This window comes from Leuciscus leuciscus (assembly GCF_965113295.1).
Source record: "Leuciscus leuciscus genome assembly, contig: HAP1_SCAFFOLD_879, whole genome shotgun sequence".
In the NCBI taxonomy this organism is placed as follows: domain Eukaryota; kingdom Metazoa; phylum Chordata; class Actinopteri; order Cypriniformes; family Leuciscidae; genus Leuciscus; species Leuciscus leuciscus.
The window spans coordinates 1-17,453 of NW_028117861.1; the positions used below are offsets into that span (position 1 = coordinate 1).

The 17,453-nt window shown below is 41.9% G+C and overlaps 1 long non-coding RNA gene across 2 annotated transcripts; it reads left to right on the forward strand.

Annotated features, from left to right (window-relative positions):
- Positions 1 to 7,366: 7,366 nt before the first annotated feature.
- On the forward strand, positions 7,367 to 17,419 carry LOC309492051. Of its 2 annotated transcripts, none has more exons than XR_014203412.1 (3): positions 7,367 to 7,455; positions 16,825 to 17,096; positions 17,179 to 17,419. It is a non-coding gene; the product is annotated as an uncharacterized lncRNA (long non-coding RNA). The 2 variants fall into 2 exon arrangements; XR_014203413.1 differs by lacking the exon at positions 7,367 to 7,455 and adding an exon at positions 15,361 to 16,645.
- Positions 17,420 to 17,453: the final 34 nt, after the last annotated feature.

Sequence of the window (17,453 nt, forward strand, 5' to 3'; positions counted from 1 at the left end):
CAAAATACCCTAGCAACACCATAGCAACCACACAAAACATCCTAGTAACCACCCATAACACCCTAGCAACCGCCTAGCAACCACCCAGAACACCCTAGCAACCACCCAAAACACCCTAGCAACCACCCAAAATATCCTAGCAACCGCCTAGCAAACACCCAGAATACCCTAGCAACCACCCAAAACACCCTAGCAACCACCCAAAACACCCTAGCAACCGCCTAGCAACCACCCAAAAGACCCTAGCAACCACCCAGAATACCCTAGCAACCACCCAAAATACCCTAGCAACCGCCTAGCAACCACCCAAAAGACCCTAGCAACCACCCTAAATATCCTAGCAACCGCATAGCAAACACCCAGAATACCCTAGCAACCACCCAAAAGACCCTAGCAACCACCCAGAACACCCTAGCAACCAACCCTAGCAACCACCCAAAACACCCTAGCAACCACCCAAAACACCCTAGCAACCGCCTAGCAACCACCCAAAAGACCCTAGCAACCACCCAGAATACCATAGCAACCACCCAAAATACCCTAGCAACCGCCTAGCAACCACCCAAAATACCCTAGCAACCACCCAGAATACCCTAGCAACCACCCAAAATACCCTAGCAACCGCCTAGCAACCACCCAAAAGACCCTAGCAACCACCCTAAATATCCTAGCAACCGCATAGCAAACACCCAGAATACCCTAGCAACCACCCAAAAGACCCTAGCAACCACCCAGAACACCCTAGCAACCACCTAGCAACCACCCAAAATACCCTAGCAACCACCCAAAAGACCCTAGCAACCACCCAAAAGACCCTAGCAACCGCCTAGCAACCACCCAGAATACCCTAGCAACCACCCAAAACACCCTAGCAACCACCCAGAACACCCTAGCAACCGCCTAGCAACCACCCAAAAGACCCTAGCAACCACCCAAAATATCCTAGCAACCACCCAAAACACCCTAGCAACCACCCAAAACACCCTAGCAACCGCCTAGCAACCACCCAAAAGACCCTAGCAACCACCCAAAACACCCTAGCAACCACCCAGAACACCCTAGCAACCGCCTAGCAACCACCCAAAAGACCCTAGCAACCGCCTAGCAACCACCCAAAAGACCCTAGCAACCACCCAGGACACCCTAGCAACCACCTAGCAACCACCCAGAACACCCTAGCAACCGCCTAGCAACCACCCAAAAGACCCTAGCAACCACCCAAAATATCCTAGCAACCACCCAAAACACCCTAGCAACCACCCAAAACACCCTAGCAACCGCCTAGCAACCACCCAAAAGACCCTAGCAACCACCCAAAACACCCTAGCAACCACCCAGAACACCCTAGCAACCGCCTAGCAACCACCCAAAAGACCCTAGCAACCGCCTAGCAACCACCCAAAAGACCCTAGCAACCACCCAGGACACCCTAGCAACCACCTAGCAACCACCCAGAACACCCTAGCAACCTCCCAAAATACCCTAGCAACACCATAGCAACATCCTAGCAACCGCCTAGCAAAAAACGTTCTGCTCCAAACTTTCTCAAGCCAACATAAAGTTTGTCTCGACGAACTTTCGCATCTAGTTAAGTTGGCTTGAGAGAGCCAACATATTGAAATCCTATTTAAACTTATTATTAATATTATTAGTGGTGCTTTTTCAAAGCACCACTAGTGTTATTGTCGCTCATACTTATTATTCTTATTCTTATTATTCCACACAAAGTTTGGCGCGTAATGCGCCCCGCACCGTTTGTCACAGACCCCTGAGTGAGGTGTCAAATCGAGCGGCTCATTGAGGAGAGGTGTGCTATATCTTTTCTAAGCGATCGGGTGTACGATGTTCACACAGCGGACGAAAAAGCGGCCAAAAAAGTCCCATTGACTTAACATGGGGAGTTCTAAAAACATTTGAATCCCAACTGCCGTTTTCACACACACCACTCCAAAGGGCCTGACACCCCTGCGTTTCTCTCCCTCTCTCTCTCCCTCAGAGGATTTATATTATCAAGCAGCCAATAAGTAATGGCCTAAAATCTTCATAGCCACACCCTAGCAACCAGTTACAGCACCCTAGCAACCACTAAGAGCTCCCTAGCAACCACCCTATACCAAAAAAAAATTTTTTTTTTAAATGTATTTATTTTTTAAAGCAATATTACACTCGTGGCCTTGCAAAATCGCTCCATGCTTGTGCTTATAGGCACTCGCAATCACCCAGGACACCCTAGCAACTGCCTAGCAATGCCTAGCCTCCACCCAGAATACCCTAGCAACTGCCTAGCAACACCATAGCAACCACCCAGAATACCCTAGCAACCGCCTAGCAACCACCCGGAACACCTTAGCAACTGCCTAGCAACACCATAGCAACCACCCAGAACACCCTAGAAACCACCTAACAACCACCCAGAACACCTTAGCAACCCTATTCATTTAAATGTAATCATTATGGTCGCCTGAGGGCGCTCAACGACCATGTCATCTGTGAGTGTGAGTTTCTAACAAACTAAAAAAAAAACCTTTACAATAAATTCATTACATAATTTACCATTGTTAATGTGTGTTTATTTTTGTTTGTTTGTTGTTGTTTATAGTATTTAATGATTATACACACATTAAGCATAATTAACCAATTACATCGATGAAACTACAAAGGTGGCACAGAGGTATAATTACAAAATAAAGTCATTATGATTGTTATTAATATTATTTTATAAAGTAAGTAACATGTAAGGTAAAAGTAGTTTAATCACGTGAATACGTGTGACAAAGCCGTTTCTGTGACAGCTCGAGCTCTCCTACACACCGTGTATCAGGTCCGAATTCACTCACTTCAGTTCGTTCATTCCTTGCAGATATAATGCACTCAGATGCCATGCCATACACTACTATATAAGGATTAGTGAATGAGTGAACGAGTGAGCGGTTTCGGACACAGCTACTTTACATCATTCACTCCTTGCAGATATAGTGCACTTAAATTCCATACACTATATAGGGATTAGTGATTGAGTGAACGAGTGAGCGGTAACTCGATAATCCCGAGTCATATGGTGCGTTCAAGTCCTCCTGGGAATTTCGTACGTACGAGGTGGGAAGTCGTGTTGACGACGTGAGGTGCGTTCAAGTCAGTTTCGTCGGAGCAAGATGGTGGTGTACCTTCTTTTAATGAATAACACGAAAATATAGCAAGTTTTGTTAACTCTGCTTATAGAAAATGAAGAACAAAGAATGCGCATCGGGTGTGTTTTTCTTTTTATGTTTTTAATTAACTTATGAGGCCAATGTAAATTAACTGTATCATTATATAATTAGTTAATTGTTATATTACAAGTAGGCTATATCATATTTTGTGCAGAGAGCTTACTTTGTTATAAATGAAAAAGCCTTACAATGTCACTGCTAAACCTGTAAGTGATAGGCTATATTTTACTATCACTTTGCTCAACTACAGACGTTGCATTCATTGATTCCGCCATGCTTCTCACTGACACGCCCCCAACTCGTACAGATCGGGGCTTAAAGAAAATCCCGAGCTCCCCACTGGTATTTACGACATTGTGGTGGCGTTCATGTGCATTCAACTCGTAAATACGATCTATACGAGATGACTTGAACGCACCAATAGATTTGTTCACAATGAACGAATCATTCATGGCCGATTCATCACTAGAAGGTGCGATTCTATTGGTTGCACAATCAAAGCTCGCCGCTGATTGGCTGCGAGATCGACTTCACTGGAGCAGAGCTGGTCAACTGTCCCATTATTCTCTTGAGGTAAGTGGAGACGGTTGTTTTCAAATATGCTGTTTTATAAAGCCTTGTATTGTCAAATGCAGCTCTTTGTTTGAATTAAATGTAGGTAATATTATTCGTATTGTAATGAGTTGTAGTTAATTTTTAAAAAGCGTTTTTGTTTGCACTGAAGCTACCTTTTTCTAAGAGGGTAATGTATGATACGTTATGTCTACACTTCAATCTTTGTGTTAAAGAGTAACATGATATTTTTTTACGTGTCTGATGGATATTACGTCATTTGGTTTTTGTTGTTTGTGTAGCTTACAATAGCTTAAATACTGTGTGAGGAGTGTGTTATTTTGGCGCTTATTTTAAGCGAAAGCATGGTAGATTAAATGGTAATGTACAATACTTCTGGTAACTGTTACTCTGTTGTATTAATGCATATGGCCTCAGAAATATCATTATGAAAATTGTCGATTGATGCCGCTTCATGTCAAAGGCAGCGTCAAAGTTTCCTCATGTAACGTAATCAAAGGCAGTTAGCTGCTAGATTAGTCAGTGAGAACCGATTTCAGTGCGCACTCACTGACAGAATTCTCTAATAAACCACAAAGTGTAAATATAATGTATGTAACGTTAAGAAATTATTTTTTTCTCTGTATTTAGCTTTTAATATAACGGGAGTTCCATGAGTGTTTTACTGGTATTTCTCAAGATTGAGTTGATAACATTGCTTTTCGCGCCTTGCGGTCACGTGCTTCATGTTAGCAGCTACACAAATCCGCGTTTACAATCTGTTTGAAATGGTTTCAAGTAGGATAGAGACACCAGCTTCACTATATTTGCAGCATTTTGGTCATTATTAAAGCATGATGTGACGCATAACGCATCGATTACTACGTTGACGAGATTCACAGTATTTTGAGGAGTGGTGAAGAAACAAAATGAATATGTTTTTCTTCAGATATTCCTTATAGATTGTGGGTCGGCCTCAGAACCGACCAAATACCTTGAGTGTAACTTTTATCAATTAAAAATAAATTCACTTTATTTTAGTTAAGTTATAGTTAGAATATATTTTATGGTACTAAAGAATTATGATAAAATAATGTCGATTGGTGCATTACATCAGTGTTCATGGCTATCAAATGCAGTGTTGAGCACTATAGCCAATCACACGCGTTTCTGCTGAGTTTAAAAATACAACGTCCAATCAAAGGCTGTTAGATTAGTCACCGGTGAAGAAATCCGGTGAGAACTGATTTCAGTGCGCGCTGCGTCACAGAATTCTCTAATCATAAACCACAAAGTGCAAAATTATGTAAGAAATGAATTTTGCACTGTAGATAGACAGCTTTGTTTCTGGGTTTTTCCTACGAATTTTTGTCCTGCCAGAGCCTTATTTGATCGGTGAGTGATGACTGCTGCGCATGTGAAAGTGCACGCACTGAAAGAACGAGCAGAGAGGGAGAGAGCCCCAGCGGCGCGCGCGCACTCTAACGTCTTCAAAGCGATGTCTTGCTCTCTTCTCACTCCCGCAATTTATCAAAATCAAATAACACGATGGTAAAAGGTAGAAATAACAAAGTTTCACGTAGAGCATTCTGAGATTTAAGAATGTAATTTTGTAATTTTTCACCCTGAATGGGTGAATTGTGCTGGAAAAAAACGCCGTTGCCTCATTTTCTCTGAAAATCGTTACTCACATTCAAATGACATAAAACACACTTTCAGTAAACTATTCAGAGATGAAATGTGTTCAATCTTGTGCGATGTCCTAACTGCTGGGATAATCACAACGCGTACACGTACGACTCGCATACTAATGACTCTTTTGAACCGATTCACTTTAATGAATTGTTAAAACAACTGATCTGTCCAACACTAATCTCTGAATCGGTGTATAACAGCAGGTAACACTTTACAATAAGGTTCCATTTATCAAACTCTTGTTAACTACATTAGTTAACATTAACTATTAATAAACCATTAATCTTTGTTAATGTTAATTTCACCATTTACTAGTAGCCTACATTATTGAAATCAAAAGTTGTATTTGGTAACATTAGTAAATGCACTGTGAAGAAACATGAACAAACAATGAAAAGCTTTATTTTTATTAACTACAATTAATTAATACAGGAACAAATGTATTATTCATGGTTAGTTAATGTTAGTTAGCGTAATACATGAATGTTAAATCAAACCATACTGTAAAGTGTTACAAACATAATTTACTCAGAACTCAGAAGTGCTTACCCCATTTTTTATTATTAATAGTGGTTAGCAAGATTTCACCTTAATAAACTACAGTATTTTTAGGTTATTTATATAACAATGTGTAGATTTTTGTAGAAAATGACAAACATTTTTGTAGAAATCATTTAGTTTAGACTGGAGTGAGGTGAACATGTTCAGCTTTTTTTCCAGTGTTATTATTTGCAATGAAAGTTCAAGTTACATGGTTTGTGAGTGTGGTGTTGAGTTTTATGACACTCTTTTTCTCTGTTTCAGAATACTGATTCACAAGCATTCCTTACTGCATTTCAAAGGTAAAGGTTTAATTAGGGACATGGCCACAAATACAAAATGCTTCAGATTTGGCTTGTTGATAAGAAAATCTTTATAGTTTAAAAATGATCAGAAATATAAAAGCTATTAGAAAAAAACTGTTTTGTTTATGCCACAAATAATTAAGACTACATTTAACTGTCCTGTACCTACTTGTCCTATATAGTAAACTTGCTGGATGGTTGGTCCATCACAGGTTTTAGGCAGCATATTTGACATAACTCGGCTTCTAGAAAATATAAGAGTATTCCAAAAAAAGAAATTCTTGAGATAAATTGCTAATCATTATCATAAATTTCATTATGTTGTCTTTTTTTTTTTTTTTAGACTGACTGATCAGAGCACAACCTACATTTTCTGCTGTACTTTTCTCTCTGGTTAGTATTAATATTGTTTCTTAAAAGCTGTATTATGGCATTTTCATCCCATCGCCATAATTGTAGTCCCTGTGCCTTAATATGTCTGTTTTTATATATTTTTCAGGTTCCTTGTGTTTTGGCGTTTTCTACAGAGAGCAGTTTATTTCATTTCTTACCCCACATCCTCTACCTTCACCACCTACCCCCTCCACCTTCACCACCCACCCCCTCCACCTTCACCCCCCCCGCCCACCTCAACCCACCGACCCACCACCTACCACCCCCCCCCCCCCCCAAAAAAAAAAACTTTATTGCAATTTACAAGTTTACACAGTGTCTCTTTCGTTGTTCTTGTTTAACTGTTTGTTTTCTTCCTGAGAGTACTACAGGTTTTATCTATCTTTTTAGGCTCAACAGCTGTTACATCTGGAGAACGTTCAAAGTATGTGCCTACCTAAGTGAGAATGTCCAATTAAAATGAATTTTACTAACAAATAAGTGCATTTAAATATTACTTTTGAGTATTAAAAAGAAATCCATGGCTACTTTTTATGATTTGAGACTTGAAAGTAAAATCTCTACTTTTAAAATGTACTTAATTCACTCAAATTAGTGAGTTAAACAGATACATTTGTGAAGAATCATTTTTTGTCATTTCTTTTTATCTCTTCATATTTTAAAGGATGCCGCGGAAAGGAAAGAGATCTCAGGCTCAAAAAATTCGTAGGAGAAAGTTGGACCTGGAGGATGACCAGACCAGACCCTCCAGGATTAACCAGGTACTATTGATATCTGTGTCTTGCAACATGCTCATTACAGGGCACCTTAATGTTTGGGACTAGGGCTGTCACGATTTCACAAATGCGACCACATCAAATTTTAACTCGCAAATTCTCAAAAAAAGGGTCGTATATGACGACTTTTTTGGTCGCAGCCTGGACCCTGCAATGCTAATCATAATGACTTTATGACTATACAATAGAGATGCACCGATTACAATTTTCTGGGCCGATTCCGATTTCCGATTTTTCATTAAGTTTGACCTGCCGATACTGATTTTAGCCGATTCCGATTTCATTTTTTTCTAACCACTTTACAGCACACACAAATATTTATTTTATATCTTTTCTGTAATAGAACATTTTACAATTTGCATAGTACATATTTGTTTATAAATGCTATAAAATTGAACTATATAAATTACTCCAGGTGTGGGTAATTCACACACATCTAAAGTGCAGTGTTATGGAAGAACCATTTCCTTTTCACATTCAATATCCAATAATTGTTTTATATATTTAGCAAACTAAACGTCTGTATGAAAACAGGGAATGGCAATAAAATAATATATAAATAAAAAATAAAATAAATATAGCCTTGCAGTATAAAGATATTTTTCAAAGCACACACACACACACAGGCCTATTGCCATCACTTGTACAAACTGAATAATAAAACAAGTTTAAATGGGTAAGTTACATTTTCTATAAATATTAGTCTTCATAGCCTACTCCAGTTCTTGTTAAAACACGCAAATTCTGTGCATTTTGGGCACTTTTTTTGTGAAACCCTATTTAGGCTATTTTGTCCATCAAAAGTGTGCTTTCCCTTTAATTGAGCGTGAGTAGTGCAGCAAATAGACTCGGCGCCGAAACACGCGCTTCACTGCTCGCGACGCTCCTGCTCCCGCTTCCGTTGTGAATGCACTCATTGATTAACATGCACAATGAAAAAAAATACGCGCTTGCGGTCTGAACGGACGAGGTTTCCTACATGTGCGTTCCGTGTGCACGTGTGATGCTGATGTTGCGCGATGTTAATAATGCGGCTCCCGAGTGCATTTGACCGGCATAAAATCGGCATTTGTCAGACTGACCGGCCGGTCGCCGATCACGTGAAAATCGGCCAATTCCGGTCACCAGCCGATCAATCGGTGCATCTCTACTATACAACACTTTAAAATAATATAATTTCTGCCTTATTCTATGATTTTCAAATACACCTTTTATAAGTGACTCAAATTTACAGTGCTTGCAGTAGCATTTACTGTGAACTGGTGTCGATCCGCTTTGATCTCAGTGCTGCGCATATACTTATTTAATTAAAATATTGCAATTTTTTAAATATTCACACTAAGCCAAATTGTAATTTCGATTAATTTCTGTTAATCGTGCAGCTCTAGAAATAAACAAAAAAACAACAATGCTCACTTGCTATAAGTATATGAATATCAGTAGATTGCCGATTGATAATCTCCATTAGGGATGCACCGATACCAGTATCAGTATCGGGCCCGATACTGAGCTCATGTACTCGTACTCGTAAAAATGCTCCAACACCAATAACCAATACCAGACAGTGTGTGTAGGCTACAGTACACATTTGTTATTATTTTACTTCCATACAAGCGGCTCTGTCTCACACACATGCAAATCCGTATAGCACATTTATTACAATGTAAATTGTTAAATTGAATCACTAATTAATCAAATTAATTAATTAATCTTTAATTTTCAATGCCTTTTCTTTAGTTTTTCAGTTTATCTTTAATACTGTTTAGCAAAAATGTCTTTGTCCCAAACACTATGAAGTGCAATTTAACACTAATTTTTACCAACAGCCTAATTCCATGAATGATTATTTACAGGTTGAACAGGCAGGCACCAGTGCAGCTGTAGCTCAGTTTTCGGGTAGAACGTATGCAGAAGCTAGTGATATTGCACCCAGGGTTTTGTCTGTGCAGGCATCTCATTGTCAAGGTGATGATAGGTATGAGAGTTTCTCTAGAAATCATCAGTGCACGTGTGTAGCGTTGGCATTTTTAGCTAATCAGAGTGAAGGGATTACGTTCAAGATGTCTGACCTTGATAGAGTTTTAGAGGATGGAGATGCGTGTTATGTCTATATTAAAATGCAGCTTATTGCTGAAGGGAGGTTTAATCGCAACCATCTGACAATGGAGGACGTACCGTTGAGCGTTGCATCATTTCACCAGACACATAATGTGCTGAAGTCAGGAGTGATGTTTGGATACCTCAGAGCCACAGGGACCCCTGGCACTGAAGAGTGGTGGATTCCTCTCACTGAAAGGCTACAGTGTCTCTCCACAGATGTCAGTCATGCTTTGCTCCTTGTCGCTCCAGAGTGTATTGCTGTGTTCAGAGACAGATCTGGAAGGTACGGATACTTCGATTCACACTCGAGGACTGCTGCAGGCTTGCCCCATCCTACTGGCCATGGAACTGCTGTCATGTTGACTTTCACCCACCTGAGTGACATGGCAGACAGAGTTCTCAAGATCTTCCGAGATCGTGGTGATGAGACCAGCTATGAATTCATGCCGGTATCATTTGAAACGGAGCAACAGTCTGTCCAACTGCCTTCAACATCTGTTTGTGAACAGGTATCACAAGTGATTTCACCTCTACCAGAACCAGTGCCAAATGTTGGAGCCAAAGTAAGTCTTGTCGGCTCAGGAGCTGAAAACCAAGAAGCGGTAGGTAAAACAAATAAGCACAGGAGAAGAAAAGAAATGCGTAAAACATTTAAAATTTCAGAAAAAAGCGGAGAACCTAACGACACAGCTGCATCTTATGCCACCAGAAAACATAAACATTTTTATTATGATAGACAGAGGTATGTGACTTCTTTGCAATACAAATCAAAGAAAAAAGAAGCAATTAAGGTTAAGTATAATCAAGATGCTCTCTTCCGAAACAAAATGAAAGGGTACATAGTGAGGAGGTACAGCACAGATGCTTTCTTCCAGAAGAAGATGAAACAATACTGTAAGAAGAGGTACAGCACAGATGCGCTCTTCCAGAAGAAGAAGAAAGAGTACATTAAGAAGAGGTACAGCACAGATGCTCTCTTCCAGAAGAAGATGAAAGAATACAGTAAGAAGAGGTACAGCACAGATGCTCTCTTCCAAAAGAAGAAGAAAGAGTACATCAAGAAGAGGTACAGCACAGATACTCTCTTCCAGAGGAAAATGAAAGCCTACATGGTTAAGAGATATGCAGGTGACCCAGAGTTCAGAGCACATCACATCCTGCGATGTACTCTACGCAAGACCCAAAAATGTGCCGGCAATGCTGCATATCACGCTCTTCATCGGTTGCAATGCGCACTCAGGATAAAAAAGAAATATACATCTTACATCCGTCCTAGACAGGAAACACCCCAGCCTTTGGTTAACAAAGTGATGGAAAGTGCCATACATGCATTCCGGTGTAAGATTCAGCATGGCCCTACACATGTCTGCACAGTCTGTCACAGAGCCCTGTTTCCTAATCAAGTCAAGGTCTGTAATAGAACAAGTTATAACAAAAACGTTCATGTTGCAGCGTCTTGCCTAACCGGGAAGTATGTTCACACTTGTGATAATGCCTGCTCAGGTTGCTGCGTAGTTCCAGAAGAGAGAAGACAGGAATGGATTTGCCCCACTTGTGACAGCCACCTCAAGAGAGGACAGATGTCTTCAATTGCAGCAGCCAACAAACTGGAGTTGCCACCAATCCCTGCGGAATTGGATGAATTAAATGTCCTTGAACGTCAACTCATTGCAAAAATTTTACCATTTGCTAAAATAGTTGCATTACCCAAAGGACAGCAGAGAGCAGTACGTGGTGCCGTCGTGTGTGTGCCCTCCGAGATGGAGAAGACTGTCAACTCTCTGCCAAGACCAAGAAGTGAGGCCCAGCTGCTGCAGGTGAAGCTGAAGAGACACGTTAAGTTTAAAGGATACCAGCACTTCCACACGGTGAATATGCATAACGTGCTTGCAGCTTTATCGAAGCTGAAAGCAATGCATTCGGAATACAGGGATATCTCCATAAGAGAATCTGCTGTATTTGAAAGTCCCCTAGAAGAGGAAGCTGATGTCTCTGAAAGTCACCTAGACGAGGAAGCTGAAGTCTCTGAGATGCAACAAGAAGTCGATGTTGCTGAGCAGGATGAGCAACACGTTAGCGTCGAGGAAAATGATGAGCTTCGACCCGGGCTCACATTAGACACGTGCATGCAGCCGCCCGACATCGGACATGAGATCTTGTCGTACGGTGAGGGAATATTTAGTATCGCACCTGCACAAGGACAAAAGCCTGTTGGATTTTTCAAAATCCCAAAGCTGGAAGCCATGGCGTTCCCTGTTCAATTCCCCACTGGACAGAATTCCATTGACGAGGAAAGACAAATTTCAATATCTCCCAGTATGTATTTCAACGCGAGATTGTTCAGCGTGGACACGCGTTTTGCAAAAGATCAGAGTTATCTTTTCTTTGCTCAGTTTGTAATAGAAACGCAAATGGCTAGAAACAGCATGTCTATTCAGTTGCGAAAAGGCAAACCTCTCACAAGAGACGGCCGAAGAATTTCTAACAGACTGCTTCAAGACAACCGGGAGATTGAAAGATTGGTACACAACAAAGACGCCACACGGTTCATGCAACCACTGAGAGGCTCTCCATCGTATTGGGAGAAAACTTTGAGGGATCTACAGGCTATGATAAGACAGTTAGGAACCCCTACGTTTTTTTGCACATTCAGTGCAGCCGAAATGAGATGGCCTGAAGTAATTACAGCAATCAAGGCCCAGCAAGGTGAACACGTCGACTTTTCCGAGCTTGACTGGACGACAAAGTGTGAAATCCTCCGAAGCAATCCAGTGACCGTTATGCGAATGTTTGAGAAGCGGGTGGATGCGCTAATGACTCATCTGCTTTTGTCGCCTGCCCAACCCATTGGTAAAGTTGAGGACTACTTTTACCGAGTGGAGTTTCAAGCTAGAGGGAGCCCACATATCCATCTTCTTGTTTGGATAAAGGACGCACCCGAGTTTGAAAAGGATTCTGACAAGGATGTTTGTGACTTTATTGACCGCAACATAACCTGCCAATTGCCCGATCCCTCGGCTGATCCTGAGCTTCACAAGATCGTCACAGAGGTCCAGCTTCACAGCAGGAACCACTCAAAGTCCTGTAAGAAGGGAAATCTTTTGTGTCGATTTGGGTTCCCCAAACTACCGGTGTCTAGCACCACGATCACTCGTCCGCGACCACAGCGTCCTGAAGAAGAGGATGACACGGACACTTCTCCATCTGGAAGCTGCATGTTTGCATCTAAACAACCACAGCGTCCTGAAGAAGAGCAAGAGAAAGCCCAAAATCAAGCAGAAAGAAGGAAGTTGAGACGGGAGGCTGCTCAAAAGGCAATGAGCGAAGCCAGGGCAAAACTCAAACCGGTGTGGGATCAGTTGAATGACCCCCAAGCCTCCTTTGACAGCTTGTCAGACCTACTGACAAAGAGTAAGTTGTCCATCGATGACTACAATGACAACGTCGAAGCATTGTCCAATGCCAACGTGATTCTGCTGAAGCGTGATCCAAAGGAGTCTTGGGTGAATGGATACAATCCCGATTTGTTGAGGGCATGGAACGCTAATATGGACATTCAGTTCGTTCTTGACGCTTTTAGCTGCGTTATGTATATGCTTTCATATATTTCCAAACCGGAGCATGAAATGGGCGATTTACTTAAGAACGTAATCAAGAGTGTGCGTGAGACGAACGTTGGCGAGGAAGATGAAATGAAGCAGATAATGCAAGCCTACTCCAAACACAGGCAAGTTAGCGCTCAGGAGTCTGTGGCACGAACATGCAGCTTACCATTGAAGAAGTGTTCACGAAGTGTTGTGTTTCTACCGACGGATGATGACACGCTAAAGATGAGTCTTCCCCTAAGCGTCCTACAAAATAAAAATCCCGATTCGGAGGATGTGTGGATGTCAGGGATGATTGATAAATACAGAGCAAGGCCTCAAACGCATGACTTTGAAAAGATGTGTCTGGCAGATTTTGCTTCGGAGTGCCGCATCGTGTACGGTCAACAAACTAAAGGCAAGAACGTTCACCAGCTGCTCAACGGCATGGGTTTTTTTCAGAAGAGAACATCTGGGAAGGCTGCAGTTATTAGGTATGCACGTTTTTCGGAGGAAAAACAACCCGAAAAGTTTTACAGTAGATTACTTAAGCTTTATATGCCACATCGGAGCAACGAACAGCTAAAACCGCCTAGATTTCCGACATATGAGACGTTTTACAAGAGTGCAAAGGTGGAACTACCTACCCACCATCGTGTGCTTTTCCCTGTCTGTGCCGTAGTGCAAGTAAACAAGGAAAAGTTTGAAAAACACAGCGACGAGGTGGATAAGGCGTTCGATCAGCTGCAACAGCAAGGGCCATCCGAGAACGCGTGGACCGCTTTTGCACCTGAAATTGAAGTGGATCGTTTAGAGTGCGTTGCAGAACGACAAGACATCAATCCAGATGATGAGGATGTACAAGACGATGTCCCAGAATTTCAGATTCTTGAACATGGAGATGGAGTCGTGCCACAAATAGAGGCACCGCAGATGAGCATTGAATTTGTAAGGAAGATGTTCAGGAGTCTAAACGAGACACAGGCAGCCATATTCTACACGGTCTGCCAGTGGTGTCAGAAGCGTGTGTGGGGTCATAATCCAGAACAGTTTTTCTACTTCATGTCAGGTGGTGCTGGTTGTGGCAAATCACATGTCATCAAGTGCATATACACGGAAGCGACCAAAATTCTGCGACAACTGCCTCGACTACGGGAGGAAGGAGATCTGTCCGTGCCTACGGTGCTCTTGAGTGCGTTTACTGGAACGGCAGCGTTCAACATATCCGGTAGAACACTGCATTCCATATTAAAACTTCCAAGGAATCTGAAGCCACCGTATCAAGGACTTGGAAATGCCCTAGATGAACTACGAGCAAGACTACGCGATGTGGAGATTCTTATCATCGATGAAGTGTCCATGATTTCGAAGGATCTTTTTGCCTACATAAACTGGAGATGTCAGCAAATCAAAGGCAGCAAGAAACCTTTCGGGGGAATCTCTGTCCTCGCCGTGGGTGACTTTTACCAACTGCCACCTCTGGGTAAAGCCAAACCACTCTGCGTTTACGAAGAGGATGTTTTGGACTTCTGGAAAGACCATTTCCAAATGATTACCCTCACCGAGATCATGCGTCAGAAAGAAGACCTGGCTTTTGCCCAACTTTTAAACCGCCTACGGGTGAAGCAGAAGACCGATGATCTTGCCGAACAAGATAGAGCTTTGCTACTCCAGGCTGTGAAGGACCCCAAAGACTGCCCGTGTGATGCACTTCACATATTTGCCACCAACAAGGAAGTTCACGCACACAATACCAAAACAATTCATGCTCTTCACACTGACATCATTACCATCGATGCCGAGGACTACAGGAAAGACCCCAGAACAGGAGGGATGAAGAGACAAAAGAAGCCCATCACCGGAAAAAAGGACAACTTGCCTGACACCATACAAATTGCGTTGGGAGTACGCATAATGGTGACTAGAAATTTGGACGTTGAAGATGGAATAGTCAACGGGTGTTTTGGAAAGATTGCAAACATTGTCAATAAGACAAAAGATGGATTCGACACCGTGCAAATGTTAGGACTTCAGCTCGACAATCCAAACGCAGGCAGGAAACACCGCAAAAGGGTGCAAGGTGAAGAAGATGACTTGGTTTACATCGAGAGATCCGAAGAAACTCTTAGCAAAGGAGCAGTTCGTCGACAATTCCCCATCAAGTTAGCTTATGCCTGCACAACTCACAAAGTTCAAGGCATGACAATGGAGAATGCCGTGGTGTCACTGAAGAAGATTTTCGAGCCGGGAATGGCCTACGTTGCCCTCAGCAGAACGACTTCACTTCGTGGATTGCACATCACGGACTTCAGTGAAAAGAAGATATATGCAGATCCTACAGTCACAGCCTCGTTGGGAAACATGACCAGAGCAACATTCGAAGGAATCATGCCACTTTTGCAGCAGGTGAGGGAAACCAACATGGATCAAACGCTTAAAATCATTCATCACAACACAGAAGGACTGTCATCCCACATTGAAGATATCAGATGCCATCATGAACTGCTTCTATCGGATATTCTTTGCATGACGGAAACTCACCTGACCGGATCATTCACTACACCTCACGTCCAATTGGATGGATACAACATGTTTCTGCGTAACAGACATGTCTCCTACTCGACACACCAAGAAATTGCACAGAAAGCTGGCGGTGGAGTTGCAATATATTGCAAAGAGCATATTTCAGCTCAGCCTAGGCAGTTTGTACAAAATGTGACCGATCTGGAGTATGTCGTCATCAAAGTAGATAGCCCGATCAAAGCAACAATCGCTGCTGTCTACAGGCCACCACACTACGGATTCGAAGGATTCCTGGAAAACTTGAAGAGTCTGCTGGATTATTTGGACATCGTGGACGAACATCCTGTCATAATCTGTGGCGATTTTAATGAGGATCTCCTCTGCACAGGGAATAAAACTGTTCTGGAATTGTTTCAGTCTAAAGGATACACGCAACTGATCACCACAGCAACAACTAAAAAGAACACTCTGTTGGATCATATTTACATCTCTCATCCGGATTTGTGCCTTCAGTCGGGTGTCTTGCATAGTTATCATAGTTATCACAATCCCGTTTACTGTATTTTGCGTTAATTCGGGTTTTTTTGGTGGACAGATATCGTTGTGTTTTGTGGTAGGTTAGTATGCCATACGGAACCGTTTGCCACTGAAACTGCTTTATAACGCACCAGTGGGGCTTCAACAGCCTTAGTTAAACGGTTGGGCGCGTATGGTCGGGTTGTTAGGTAGTATGCCATACGGAACCGTTGCCAATGGACCTGCATACGTGACATCAGCGGGGCTTCGACAGCCTTAATCAAACGGGTTGGCGCGTATGGTCGTGTTGCGGTTAGATTGTGGTTAGGTCATGTTTAGGGTTTATGCCACTGAGCTACGAGGAAGGAGCAACCTCAGCAGCAGCAGGAAGGACGGAGGAATAGTGTGACAACTCCAGGGAGGACACAGACAGTCATAGAGCAACAGTGGCAGTAAGTTATAAAAGACAAGGGAAAGAGAGAAGTAGCAAGACACCATTGTAATGTTTGATTTTGACCTTATAACATACATTTTAACTTGAATTGATGTTCAATCTACACAATTTGTGACAATCTGTGCGGGATATGCAGTCCCCTGCTATTCTATGATTGATATGTGCCCTTCTGTAAAGTTGCAGGAAGAATTGGGAGACCATAGCAGTCCTGTCTGGATATGAGTGTGCAATATACCTTCTAAAGCTAAGTGTTCAAAGATTTTGCTTCAGTCGGTGTACTACTGCTTTTCATAACCGCATTTGAATAGAAATGTTATATTTGAATCTAATTTAGATTTTTATGTTTTTCAGGAACCAGCCAAATGAATTCAGATTGTCTGAGAAGATCACGTGTGCTACATCAATGACGATGACGAGCTGGATACCAGATTATGTGCCAATTTCTTTCCGTAAGTTTTATTTCTGAGTTTTTTATTTATTTATTTTTTTATTAGTACGGGTGTATTAGTGATCCCATTGTTCATTTATTAGTTTCATGCCCAGAGAACAGGTCCAAATATCTATGGCATTGAGGGCAACACTGAAGAATGAAGAAGCAGAGGAAGAAGCAGACTGAGGTAAAGTTTGTCAATACTACTAATAAGGTCTAGTGTTTCAGTGCATTTTATTATACAATGGTTTCAGGGTTTTTCCCGGGTCAAAAATTGTCTTTGTTGGTGACCAACAGACACTGTTGTCCTATCTTGCCCTCTTATTTAAAAAAAAGAGCAGATTTTACCACTGGATTTCATAGTTTTGTAAGATAA